Here is a 13,989-nt window from a genome sequence, read left to right on the forward strand (position 1 = left end):
TTGAAAGAAGTCTCTTCCTTTATAACCAGTTTGTAGTGCAGAGTTTGTCTATTTTGTTGTTTCCAAATATAAGGGGTCCAAGTACTTCACGAAAACAAATTGGGCATTTCAGGCAGCTCTTTTTTATTGAAATCGAAAAGCGAAAGTCCTCGAAATATTTGATTCAGTTAAATGTGGACGACATGAACAAAACAAAATTTTACAGTAGCCTGTGTTTAGTACGATATCGAAAATAAGAACGTGACCAAGAGCGCTGCAGGTGTTGCACTAAAGGGTAATCTAATTAAATCGAATGTAATTGGCCAGTGACGAAAGGTTTGTGAGAACAAAGTCTGTCAACATAACATCACGCCATGCTATGGGTGCATCGCGGTTTTTCGCCAGGCTGCCTTTCCCCCAGCCAAAGTATCTGGCTATTAGCACCGTATGAGTTTTAAAGCGATTATCTTGATATGTGCCGCTCTAACAAATCTCAACGACATCTTGGTTTGTAAATTTCCCGCAATTGATTAGGCAGTAAATGTTTCATAGTAACTTCCCTTCAAGGGTTCTTCATATGGAACTGCGGATCGATAAACAGAAACAAATTAGACGCGAGCGAAAAGAACAAAAGAAATTGCCGCATGTTAACTCAGTATGAGGCTTATATGATCATGGTTTTCGCGATAACGTCTTTTTTTATGTATTCCGAAACTAGCTCATCATCAGATTTTAGATAATTTGTGCTGTAGGCGCTAATAGCCCATTTCCGAATTACCTTTGGCCTCCTTTTCAAAGCGAGTCCTGGTGCTCATGGACGGTGAAAATTGTCATTGAGGCCCTCCTGAAGGTTACAAACCAGAAGACCGCTGACACTTCAGACCATAGTTAATAAAGGGGAATGTTTATGAAACCCGAGAAAGTTCTTTGCGGTATTTTTTGTTCGATTTTCAAGACTGCCACGTCCTGTGTCATAAATTTCGAGTGTACTCTCAACTTCCCAAGGTCATCACTCCGGTAAACCAATAGAAAGTGCGGTCTGCTGCTTTTACCAAAAATACTGTATCTCTATGATGAAAGTTGATCCAAAAAGAGTTGTCAAATCTACATAGTGTCTTCAAAGTGTTCTGTGGGGTTTTTTTATGTCTTTGCAGAGAATAACCTTAATTTTCGACTGTGAAGCCATGTTCAGTCAAGCAAATTATTATGAGTAGTACTGGTACACAACAGAGTTAGAAATTCCAATAAAATCAAGCTTTTGGGTTTTATTCAGGAAGGGTTTGTTGTTTTGTTTCTATCTTTCTTTTCCGTGATGTACTGACCTGTTTTTTATCTTGAAAACCTACTATTCTCGAGTATAGTTTTGCTGTTTTTCCGTGGCAAAACACGTGAGAATCACCCTCCCCTCCAGCGTTTGGTAACTGACTCAAATCAAAGCCAGGCGGAACGTTTGCGACAGAAAACTTTTTCATTTTTCGTTATTACCTGACAAAACCCTGTCTCAATCTCGGCTTGTAAAAGCTTTTTGCTCGTAAGAGCTGAAGTACGATTTTCCACAATATCACAGAGACTAGATCGAGTCCTGTTAGTTCTTGCGGTTGGATCTGCGGGTCCCAGATTTCCGTGCGAAGACTGTCAATAGTTTTCTGTTTTGATAAACACTTCAGCACTTAACATGCATATTCATTTCCTGCTAAAAAAGACAAAAAATACTGCCGAACTAAACACAGACGTGTGCTCCTAAAGAAATTATTTCACGGTCGCCTATGAAATAGCCTCGAGGTTATAATTTCAAAAAAATGAGTTAAGCCGCATTTAAAGAAGCATAAAAGAGAAATATAATTGCGTCAGGACCAAGCTGAAAGAATAAAAACAAAGAAGACCGCACAATAGAGTTGCAATTAACAGTTTCCGTCAAACAAGAGTTGTTTTGAAAAGTCAACCATTGTCCGCTGGCACAACGCAATATATTCTACCCTGGGGGCTTTCAGCTATGCAAAATTTACGGTAACAAACAGCTTACCATTCAAAAGCTTTTGTACTGCTGAAGCGCAGCTGATTGCTCAAACTGACTAATTGACTTCAAAGTAGAAAACAGATTTGCTTTTTTTTCCCGTAAATGTTTTTAATGTAGGAAAGCTTGTGATCTATTATGCAAAGAGAGCTGATGGGGTGGAGACCACGAGCAGTTCAACAAAGAACAAAAACACTTTAGAAAAGGTAAGTCTTGTCTGATATGCTTCACGAAGTCTGGTGAACGCACTGCGATGCGTAGGATTCAAGCTAAGAGGGACTGGTGCATAATTTCTCCTTACAGTGTCACAACTGAATCAAAGTCAAAAGTCATGAGAATTAGGCAAGTGATCACCAATTTCAGAAACTCTTGATTGTTAAACAAATTCTCCTTGTCAGAACCTTAGGAAATGTTTAGCTAACAGTATGGAGAATATACATATTGATGTTAGGTTGTAAAGGGTTAACATTTGAAGATGTGTCTGATCCGCCAACCCTTTTACTCACAAGATCTCATTATTAATTCTCCTTACTGTGAGCCACAAAATTCTTATGAAGTTAATACGGAGAATTGGGTATTGTTTCAACTAATAATTTCTTAATTGATACTTTTTTTTATTCTCATCGCTTGTCTGTTTAATATTATATTGATATTGTATTGATATTGTATTGATATTGTATTAATATTGTATTGATATTGTATTGATATTGTATTGATATTGTATTAATATTGTATTGATATTGTATTGATATTGTCAGGAGAAGTTCTGTCTTGGTCACTCATAGGAGTTAAAGGGTTTAGTACACAGAAAATGGGTACGATGAATTTCATTGTTTGACATGCTGTGTAAGATAACGTCAGATCGCTTGATCTTGCGGCTAAGATAATTGGGCGACTGGTTTAAAGGAGCTGAGCATTACTGAGATCAGAAACCAATCACTTTGTTTTTAGCAAATTTAAAAGATCAAGACACAGGGGCGTTGTAAGTGTTTATAAGGAAGTACGTATAGGGCTGGTACACATTTCTGTGCGCCTTACGTGAATTAGCTTATACCGTTGCTCTTTTTTTCGCGTATAGCGGTCTCGGGTGAAAAGGAACGGCCTTTAGAAGGGGTTATCTGGCACCGGAAAATATTTACACCGTGCATGTAAAGATTCTTCATAATCGCGCGTTTTCGAAAATCTGAATTATAAGATTTTTATGTGATACATTTAAATAGGAATTATATCAGAAAAGAGAGGGGGAGTGAAGGAGGGTCAAAGGCACCTTCCCCTCTTCCCTAAATGAACTAAGCCATATTTTGACCTGAAAATGATAACATGTATATCATGATCAAGCTCAATAAGTGGGTAATAGAAATTCGAGGCTCTCTTACATGACCGATATTTCGTCTCTCAAAGTCCGCTGACATTTTTCAATATATGGCATGATTTTGGTTATTGAACTTCCGCTGGTAGTGTCAACGTTCTTCGGAAATGAGTAGGAATCTTCATCGTGGCATAAACAAACTAACTCAACTTCACTACTACGAGCCCCCAAAATGGGCCTCCAAGCTGAAAAATATTCCACGATACTACGTTAAAGTAAGGTAATATAAAAAAAAGCTTTATTCAGAGCTCTCAAGTTTGACTTCTGGTAAAGGGTGAAGTGTTCGACCACATATCCGTCGCGTGTGATACCGCGCTCGGCCATCACCTTTCTGGGATTGGGGTGGGGTGGGTGTGTAAGGAGGCATTCTTCCCCGGAAAAATGTGAAAAATGAAGTAGCCTAGTCATACATCGTTTTATCTTTATTCTGAGCATTTGTGGACAGAATCCCCTGTACCGGTCTGCGGTCAGCGTGTGACTGACGAACTTCTCACTGATAGAACAAGAGGGAAGTAATATTAACTTTATTATTGAAAACTTCTGTTGCTTGGATCTTAAACATTTTTGTAGGCCATGGAAGAATTCATCGTAGCCCTTAAGCTCCCATTAGTGACCAAGACAGAATTTCTCCTTAAAGATTAAACTTTTGATCTAGTAGCAAATTCTCAGAACTAACATCAGGAGAATTGTATATCAGACAGTAAAGAGAATTAGTAATGAGATCTTGGAATTAAAGGGTTAACAAGGAAAGGTCTATTGTAGATCATACCATGTACAATTTTGATCTAACTCTATTAAGTGGTTTTGATCAAACTTTGTGTATTTTTGTTTTGTAGCTTACTCAGTGTGATACTCCAATACATCAATGAAATCTTCCCAGTCTCCCAAAAGAGTTTTCATAATTTATTAAAAGGGATGACATGACAGGAAGCACTCTGTCTGGAAATAAGGTACACATATATATATTAATATATATATTAAGATGTAACATTAACTTTATCAACAAGAAGTGAGCTTAGTAAGATGTATCTGAGAGGTTGGTGCAGCCACAGGAGACCCAGGCAAGCAGTCACACAATTTGCTTGGAATGCCTGTGGTGTAAAGAAGAAATTTATTTTAAGTTTAGTAGGTAAACAAGACAGCAGTTTGTGTGGTATCCATCCTCTACCATGATTGTGCTAGTCAGTGGAAGATGACACATACTATATTTATTCAATTAAACACCACAGTGTTCATAAAATTTTTTGTTATGCAAGTGCGGTATTTCTTTGATGTTTATAATTTTAAAAAACAGAAATATGTTTAAGTGCTTGTCTAAAAGGTAATTTTTTATATATCACTCTAAATTTCCTAATTTTCATGTTAATACTACTGCAATACATAAAGTGAATAAAGATCTAATGTTGAATATGCTTTCTCAATATCAGAACTACTACATTCCAAAGGATTTGTGTCTGGTTCTCTCAAAATTTTCCAACTTCAATCAAAGCATTGATTGCATCATGATGTGGCATTTATTCAAGGGCAGCAGTTATTTTTATTTCTGCTCTAAAATGCAGTGTTAATCGATAGCAGTGTTTATTCAAATAAATATGGTATGTACTAATTAAACTGCACTCACCAAAGTGAGAGGAAGATAGTTACATTTTGCCAGCCTTTGTTCAAAGTACGGATATTTTTTTTACCATAACTGCTATTTTGGTTTTCAATTTTTTCATTCTCTCAAAGTCGTTACAGCTTAGGATATTTTTGTATAGCTGAAGGTCTTAATCAAGAGATAGCTGAGGATGGTTCAACTTAGAGCAATTAAAATCTGCGTTAGCATGAGCACTATTGTGTGAAATTATTGCAGTGTGGAGGCTGATGTTATGCTAAAACAAATGCAAGAGAGAGTATAGCTGTTCTGATGTAAATGAGAGTAATATTATAATAATTATAGTACCTTGCAATGATCTGAGTAAAGTCACCATAATTATATGGAAATATGTCACTTAAATTGTGAAGTCTTGCTGTGAACACTACTTAAAGTAGTAGTGAAAATAAGGCCTGAATAAAGTTCAGGCCTGTATGCAATTTAAACCCATGACCTCAGTGATACCTGTACGGCACTCTACCAACTATATGATTTTCATGTATATTTACAGTAATTTATTTACCACTTTGAGGGTTTATTGGGAAACAACATGATGACCAGTTCCCAGTCGGCTTGTTAGCTCAATTGGTGGAGTGCTGCACCAGTATGGCGGAGGTCATGGGTTCAAATCCTGTATGGGCCTAAATTTTTTTCAGGCCTTATTTTTATTCTACTTAAGTAGTGTTTATAACAGCGAGGATTGCTTCTATATTCATGTCTTCAACTGCAGTTCACATATATGATTTTCATATCTTTACATTCATGTAAGCTATTGATTGTTAGACAATTTGTCTTTGTTAGCACTTTAGAAAATGTATAGAGAACAGTATGGAGAATACACAGACTGAGTTAGTGTGTAAAAGGTTAAGCACATCCTCAACTGCTGAGTAACCTTAAATTGTGCTTGTCTCATTTGACTATGCCAATATCGTTTTAGGTTCATAAGCTGGAGTTTTTGTTGGCTGATACCCTGGATAAGAAGTGTGATACAATCTTCACATGTGGTGGAATCCAGTCCAATCATTGCAGAAGAACTGCAGTTGCTGCAAGACAACTTGGTTTGGATTGTTACCTGTTCTTAAGAAGTCCTGAACAGGCATGTGTTTGATTTACTTAAAATTAACTTCAAACAAGAACTGATGCAGAGGATTTTAAGCATCTTGAGTCATGATCAAAGATCTGTCACCCCTAAGAACAAGTAATGATTACTAACAAAAGAATTTAGGTAGATTTTGATTAGCCAAGGCTTACAATCAGACAAAGAGTGGTGCCCATGTGATCCATTACAAACAGTAATGGAGACTCAGTAACATGGAGTCTTATAATTTTTTCTTTGTCCCATGCTTGCAACAAGACAAAACAGCTTCTTTCTCTTTTTCTTTACCAAGTTCAACACTTACCATCTTATTCTATTTACAAAACATAACACTTTAACAACATTGCCGATCCTAGCATTATGCAGGACGTATGTCATATTTGGACTTTGAAATGTGCCTTGCTCACCATAAAGTCTTTGTGGTTCAGTGGTAGAGCGTCAGAGCACAGAATCCAAAGGTCTGAGGTTTGATTCGTCATGGGGACTCCTACGCTCGACAAGACAAAAAAACATCTTTCTCAATTTCTTTACAAAGCTCAACATGTACCACGATCTTTCTTATTCTTTTTTCGAACCTGTTTGTTAATTAAAATTTCCTTATGTGTTATTAAACAGTGGACTCATCACCATCATAATGTCCAAAGGATTGGACAGTAATGGTGGTGAAAATGTAATGATGATTGTGGTGAAGATGAGATGACAAGATTCACAACTGCACAGTCACATATAATAGTTGAGCGAAGATTTCTATGAGATTTGACGCAGACAGAAAAAAACTGCACAGTAAGCTGCTAACAGAAGTTCAGTCTTTTCTCTAATGTTGCTCACTTCACAGAAAATGGACACCAATTTGCTTCACCTAGATGGAAAATTCTGAAAAACTTAGCAAACTTATTGAAACTTTTATTTGATCTTTTTTCTTCATGCAGACCACAGATACTGGTTGTGAAGGAAACCTGTTTTTAGACAAACTGGTGGGAAGTCAAAGTATTGTTGTTCCTCAGCTTCAATACAAATCTGGCCTTAAGCAAATGATGGAGAAAACGTCTGAAAAATTTTAAAGGTCAGAGGACTGTATTTACTAGAAAGTTGGCACCACTATGATTGCAATTATAAAAAAATTTTCCATCTCAAACTGACTGTTAAGGCTTATTTTGGATAGAGCTGTCACTAAGTGGTGGTAGCAAGCCAGCTCATTTTATTGTAATTGCCTCCATACGAAAATATTGAAACTTTTTTAAGAAATTTGCATTGCAGCCATTTCACAGTTTTGAGTGGAATTGACTGCATATTAATTTACTGGTAAGAGGTTTAGGTGCAGGGATATAGATCTCATGGGCAGAACTTGCATGAAAGATTTTCAGGAATTTCCTTTAATGCCAGACAAGCAATGAAAATAAAAAAAGTATCAATTAAGGAATTGTTAGTTTGAAAAATACCAAATTCTCCAAACTAAATTTATAAGAATTGTGTGGTACACAGTAAGGAGAATTACTAATGAGATCCTGGGAGTGAAAGGGTTAGCAGATCAGGCACATGTCCAAATGTGAACCCTTTACACCCTAACATCAGTATACATGTTCTCTATGCTGTTCTCTATACGTGTCCTAAGGTGCTGAGAAGGAGAATTTGATAAACAATCAAGAGCTTCTGTAGTTGATGATTATTTCCTTTCTTTGTATGACTTTAATGTGTAAATTGGGGATGATATTGTTGAGAGAAATTAGATGCTAATCACTTTTAGGGAATAAAACGTCTAATTCATTAGTAATGGAGGTAAATTTTTTGGCGGGTTCCCAATTTTAAAGTGATTCCAAATTTTTTGCTGACCAGGAGGTTATAAAAACCACACAGGGGATCAATAGATTCTGTTCTGTTGTATGACTCTGGGGAAATTCTAGGAAAACTCAAGAGAGCTGTTATTTATTATACAGTGAGTAAAGAAGGCAGCAGATATTGGAGAATTCTTGAACTAAATTTGATGGACTCAGTCATTTTGGATTCAGATGTAGAGAATTTCTCCTTAAACTACCTGCTTACTTACCTGCCTGACCTGCTTCTGTGTTTCTCCATGAAAACCCAGCATGTATACTGAGGCATGTTTGTGGATGTTTGTTAAAGTTCCATCCTGCTGACTTTGTTTGCTTTTTTTCAGGAAAGAACAGGGCTCATCAGCTTATCTGATTGAAGTTGGAGACTCCTCTTACATGGGGATGTTTGGTTACTTAACTGCATTTCAACAAATGATAGATCAGGTAAAATTACAGGCTTTTTCTGTATTGTGTGCTCATTTCGTGCTTTTATGGTCAAGAGGTCATGAGTGCAGTTAAACACTGGTCACACAGAAGCCTGTTTGTTAAAATATTTTATTCTGGATATCTGTCCAAATGTTGCTTTTGTTTGTTTCAGAATGTGCTGGAGAAGTTTGATGACATTGTTGATACAGTTGGCACTGGTGGAAGTGCATGAGGAATAGCCATTGGTAACTATTTAACAGGATCAAAATTCAAGTAAGCTCTAAATAAAAATATCGATATTTTCTCTCTTGACTGTGTGGGAGGGCTGGACAAGAATAAATTTGGTGCAAGGTCATGGCATATAGACCTTTCTCTGACCAATCTGTTCATTATGCCCAGGAGCCAAATATTTTCCAATCTTACCTGTCCCCACTTAGTCATTAAGAATTTTATCATTTGACAAGCACTCTTTGTCTTCCTTCTTCTTGCTGTTTGCATCTCAGGCGGCTACATGTAGAGCTCTGCAGTAATTTACAGTGTCACTGCCACCATTGTTTTTCTTTGTCTAAAGTGTTTGATTTTTTACAATGTTTTTTATTGAATTTACATCCAGGGATTTACTGGTCATAGGATAAATAATAATAATAATAATAATAATAATAGGACTGAGTGGAATTCAATTCAGTCTGTATTCTTCTGAGTGATTAATACAATCAGATGATTGCAAAGTGGGAGTCCAATAATTATGTTAACACAAAGTCCTGTTACCAATTAATCAAAACTACGACAAAATTTGAGAAAGAAGCTAGATGGATTGGTTATGCATTTTCATTACAGGGTGTGCACATGACACATGCTGTCCACTCATACAGGCGTGACACATCAACTGTCCTATTACACTGTTGAGTCAAAGGCATGACACATCAACTGTCCTATTACACTGTTGAGTCAAAGGCATGACACATCAACTGTCCTATTACACTGTTGAGTCAAAGGCATGACACATACACTGTTCTATTACACTGTTGAGTCAAAGGCATGACACATACACTGTTCTATTACACTGTTGAGTCAAAGGCGTGACACATACACTGTCCTATTACACTGTTGAGTCAAAGGCATGACACATACACTGTTCTATTACACTGTTAAGTCAAAGGCATGACACATACACTGTTCTATTACACTGTTGAGTCAAAGGCATGACACATACACTGTTCTATTACACTGTTGAGTCAAAGGCATGACACATACACTGTCCTATTACACTGTTGAGTCAAAGGCATGACACATCAACTGTCCTATTACACTGTTGAGTCAAAGGCATGACACATACACTGTTCTATTGGTGCTTAAATTGGGCTGGTGATAACTAATCACATAGGAGTATTTTGTTAGTTCAGGAACCCCTGACAAACTTTTTCATGCTGAGGAACATGAAAAAGCCTTATTTTCAACCTATAGGCTGATAAAAAATTTCTGCAACCACTTAAGCTATACATGCCTAAGACTTAAGCCAAAGATATTGTGCTTCTTGAGAATTTCTCACAGGCCTTTCTATCTTTCTAAAAGTTTTTCCTTATTTTCTTTGAACACTGGAGACTAACTGAGACCTTTATTAGTAATATCATTGTCATTTATTCATAGGTGTCATGCAGTGAATGTGTGGGATGATGCAACATATTTTTACCAGAAAAGACCTTCAAATAGGTGGACTAGATGTTCAAGCAGGAGAAATAATTTACATTATTGATGGATACAAGGGACAGGGCTATGGCAAATCCACTGAAGAAGAGTTAGGTTGGTGTTGACTCAAATAATTTTGCAGATTTTGGTTTCTTCTTTGTTAGACTATGAGCAGTCGAATTGCACCGCGTTCGCCCCCTATCGAGTTCGCCCCTACCTTATGCCGTGTTCGCCCCCACACTTTTCGAGTTCGACCCCATCAAGTCGAGTTCGCCCCTTGATTGAGTGATATCCAGATGAGTTGATTTATGACGAAGGCACTAGCAGAATGTGCCAAATGTCACGTCAGCGACGATCATTTTGAATTTCGGCAATTGCGTGGAACCTGCTTGGGAACTGGGTTGACGGAATCAACTAAATACTCTGCGTGGAATCTGGGGTTACCAGAAATAACTGTATACACTGAACTTGTGATAAAGAGAACCACACGGTTTATCTAACGAACACGAAATGTGTTGATCGTAACAACCAGACTTGAGAAGATGCAAACCACGCTTTCATCGCGACAGCATTGCTTAAGTTGTTAGACTTGTACCCGTTTAGCTTTATTTATGAAATTAAGACTGAAGAATTTACTCATCAACTTACGAATCAACTCATCTGGATATCACTCAATCAAGGGGCGAACTCGACTTGATGAGGTCGAACTCGAAAAGTGTGGGGGCGAACACGTTATAAAGTAGGGGCGAACCCGAAGGGGCGAACTCGATAGGGGGCGAAAGCGGCGGATACCGAGCAGTCCCTCCTTTTTGGAGAAGTCTGTCAGGCAAATTGAAAAAAAAACATTTAAAAAATTGACGTAAGCTCCCAGCAGCGCACTAACTTTTCTTCACTCAGTTTTTTTCCTTTTTGAGTCACACAACTTTTATAGACTTTGGCCAAAAGGATGGATTTCTTGTTGTCTTCTACATAATATATTAAATAATAACCTGCTTATTTTGGTACAGGAATGACATGCAAGTTGAAAAGAGTTGTTTCCAGCTATTAGTAAATAACCTTTTCAAAACATGAAAACAGAGAAAATTATGCCTCTCATTGCCTTCTGTTCCATTTACTAATGCCAAATATGGAAAATTTGTTTTCTGAATGCTCATTGGCTGACAAAATTTTTGTTTATTTCAGTGCGAATTAAAAGCTGAAATTTTATTGCTGAAAGTTAAAATGACATTTACTCTTTTAACAAGCGATCAGTGTATTTGTTTGAATTGCACCGCGTTCGCCCCTACCTTCGAGTTCGCCCCTACCTTATGCCGTGTTCGCCCCCACACTTTTCGAGTTCGACCCCATCAAGTCGAGTTCGCCCCTTGATTGAGTAATATCCAGATGAGTTGATTTGTGACGAAGGCACTAGCAGAATGTGCCAAATGTCATGTCAGCGACGACCATTTTGAATTTCGGCAATTGCGTGGAACCTGCTTGGGAACTGGGTTGACGGAATCAACTAAATACTATGCGTGGGATCTGGGAATACCAGAAATAACTGTATAAACTGAACTTGTGATAAACAGAACCACACTTAATCAAAACAACATTGCAAGGGGCGAACTCGATAGGGGGCGAAAGCGGCGGATACCATTTGTTTAAAAGAAATGATCACTCAATGATGTTTCAGACCACAAACTTTACCCGCCCCAACCTCCCCTCCCCCTTTACCACAGGTTTGTGCAGGACAACAATAATCGATAGTTATAGCAATAACTTTTATAATTCGCTTATTTATTCCAGAATGCATTCGAAATTGCTTCCAAATAAAAACATGATCTAGATTTTTCTTAACCATTTACATTTGAATTCGCTCCTTACGGACCCTGAAATCTTTGTATCAGATAATGAAGAGGACATTGTGGAGATATCCAGAACAACTGGTATTATGGTGGACCCCGTGTACAACATCAAATCCATTAGAAGAATGCTACACGAGATGAACACCAACCCAGGGCGATTTAAGGGTCACAGAATACTTTATATTCATACTGGTGAGTACAATTTTTCAACATCATCATTTGATAAATACCTCCTTCCTTCCCTTTGGCAAAGAGCCCACATACCTTGAAAATAATGGTTTCTCAAAGATAATCCCTTAGAACTGCGTTTTTCCCTGCAAATGATATTCTGCTCATGCGTGGTTGTGCGCTTGTCAACCAGAAGGGAAAAAAGTGCATCACCTTAAGTTGTCAACGAGTGATTTTGGGGAATGATGTGGAAAACGAAACTCGTCAATCAAATGAAAAAGAGAAAAAAACGATTACTGAACTCGGCCATCAGCTTTGGTAAATAATTGTGCATATCATGATATTTTTCTCAACCTGGTACGTAAATTGCAACCTTGAGACCCCATTTTTGATCCCTCGTAGAAGTATCAGTGATCCATAACATGTACTATAGTTGCTTGTAACATGTACTTTCTTTCGCGTGGAAGCGAAATTATTATACAGTAGACTTACTTTAAAGACTCTGATTGGTCGAGAGCATACAGTCGATGTACAATAGCAGATATTGGGTTCTCGTGTCGCGTTTAAATTATGCCTAGTTTCCAAGCCCCTCGCCCGTGTAGTGTTCTCAAAAAAACTTGTTTAATCGGTTGGTTGCGCGTGCTGTACTTCTCTATCTGCGTCGCTTTTCCCACTTTTTGGTGTTTTTACTTATAGTTTGTATTTGACTCGGCCTGCGGGATCGTCAAAGATATGTCACAAGTCGTAAAATAGTTGTCGATACTACACGCCAAAACTTCTAATAAGACATATCTTTTGCTGAAAAACTGAATACGGCAACATCCCTACAGGTGATTAACTTTCATATGTTTGATTAGAGGATGATATTTCCAATCCTTTTAAAAATGGCAAGACCTGATTTGTATCAGTGTTATGCGAGTTTCGCACAGGTCTGATAGGGTGTGTCTTATTTTCCAACAGGAGGTGTATTCGGTTCGTTTGATGGAAGAATGGACCCGTTAGTAACTCGCCCTGCACTGGGTATAAATAATCTTGTCTGCTGGGAAAGTGCGAACGATCCCATGCCATTCTGAGGCTGACTCGTTCTCAGTTGTCTGTCTTATTTTAGATATTTAGGTATTGCGCGAGAGGTCCGCTTGTAAAAAGATTTTCGTTCGTTTCTCATCGTTCCCTTTGTTTTGGTGGTGCTAGAGTCTTGCGAAACCCTCGGCCGCGGATGAAAAGGCTGGGAATTAGTAAAATTGCGGGTGGCAAGCAACAAAGATCAGTCAAGACATGCCAACGTTCTCCTTTTGCGTCAGCCAGTAAAACTGGCCACGAAAGAGGAGATAAAAACATTGCACGGACTTCCCAAACCATCAGAGGGAGTGAGTTTACATATCAAAGACGAACACAGCAAATTATTGAACCGAAAAAAAAAGTTAAAGCCTTTGAAAATGTTTTCATGTAAAAGCATTAAGACTTCATTTATTTTATTAATTTCTTGTTTGATTTATATACTTACATCTTTGATTGTACGTTAATAAAACAAAAGGTAACGTTGTATGTAACGTTGAAATGATTTGAATGTCTCGTTATCCCAAGCACCATAAATATGTCTGTACTGAAATCACCGACTAATAGTCTGTCACCAAGCGTAGTGATTTTAAAATCAAAAGCACTACCTTCTTCAGTAATTCTACTCCTTCCCTTGGTACCAAGTGATATGGTTTTTTTCGTTTCCATCTGTAAATCCCAACAGCTGGGCAGTGATAAAGTTTTCCGTCGATTGGATCCATATCACCAAATATCTCTTTTACGGTTCCGTGGCTCTGTACGCGAAAAAAAGCGCCATTTACCTGTGTGGTATATACTAACTGGTTTTAGTTTAAAGTTACTCGCCCTCTATTACGAATACTTGCCTATTCGCCGTCTATTCCGTGATAGATAGTGAGTAAAGAGAATACTCTAACAGTTTGTCGTT

At 37.7% G+C, this 13,989-nt stretch overlaps 2 pseudogenes across 1 annotated transcript; one reads left to right on the forward strand and one right to left on the reverse strand.

Moving 5' to 3' along the window:
- The window catches only part of LOC149043754 (uncharacterized), a 7,302-nt pseudogene extending 5,851 nt beyond the window's left edge, over window positions 1-1,451 (reverse strand).
- Window positions 1,452-3,424: 1,973 nt separating this feature from the next.
- On the forward strand, window positions 3,425-13,576 carry LOC149043756 (uncharacterized; annotated as a pseudogene). The gene is made up of 9 exons (XR_016187946.1): window positions 3,425-3,577; window positions 4,199-4,312; window positions 5,933-6,091; window positions 7,021-7,154; window positions 8,247-8,346; window positions 8,501-8,601; window positions 9,976-10,128; window positions 11,901-12,050; window positions 12,987-13,576. The product of XR_016187946.1 is annotated as an uncharacterized LOC149043756 (transcript).
- Window positions 13,577-13,989: the final 413 nt, after the last annotated feature.

This window comes from Pocillopora damicornis, chromosome 6 (genome assembly GCF_964200805.1).
Source record: "Pocillopora damicornis chromosome 6, jaPocDami1.2, whole genome shotgun sequence".
Taxonomy (NCBI): Eukaryota; Metazoa; Cnidaria; class Anthozoa; order Scleractinia; family Pocilloporidae; genus Pocillopora; species Pocillopora damicornis.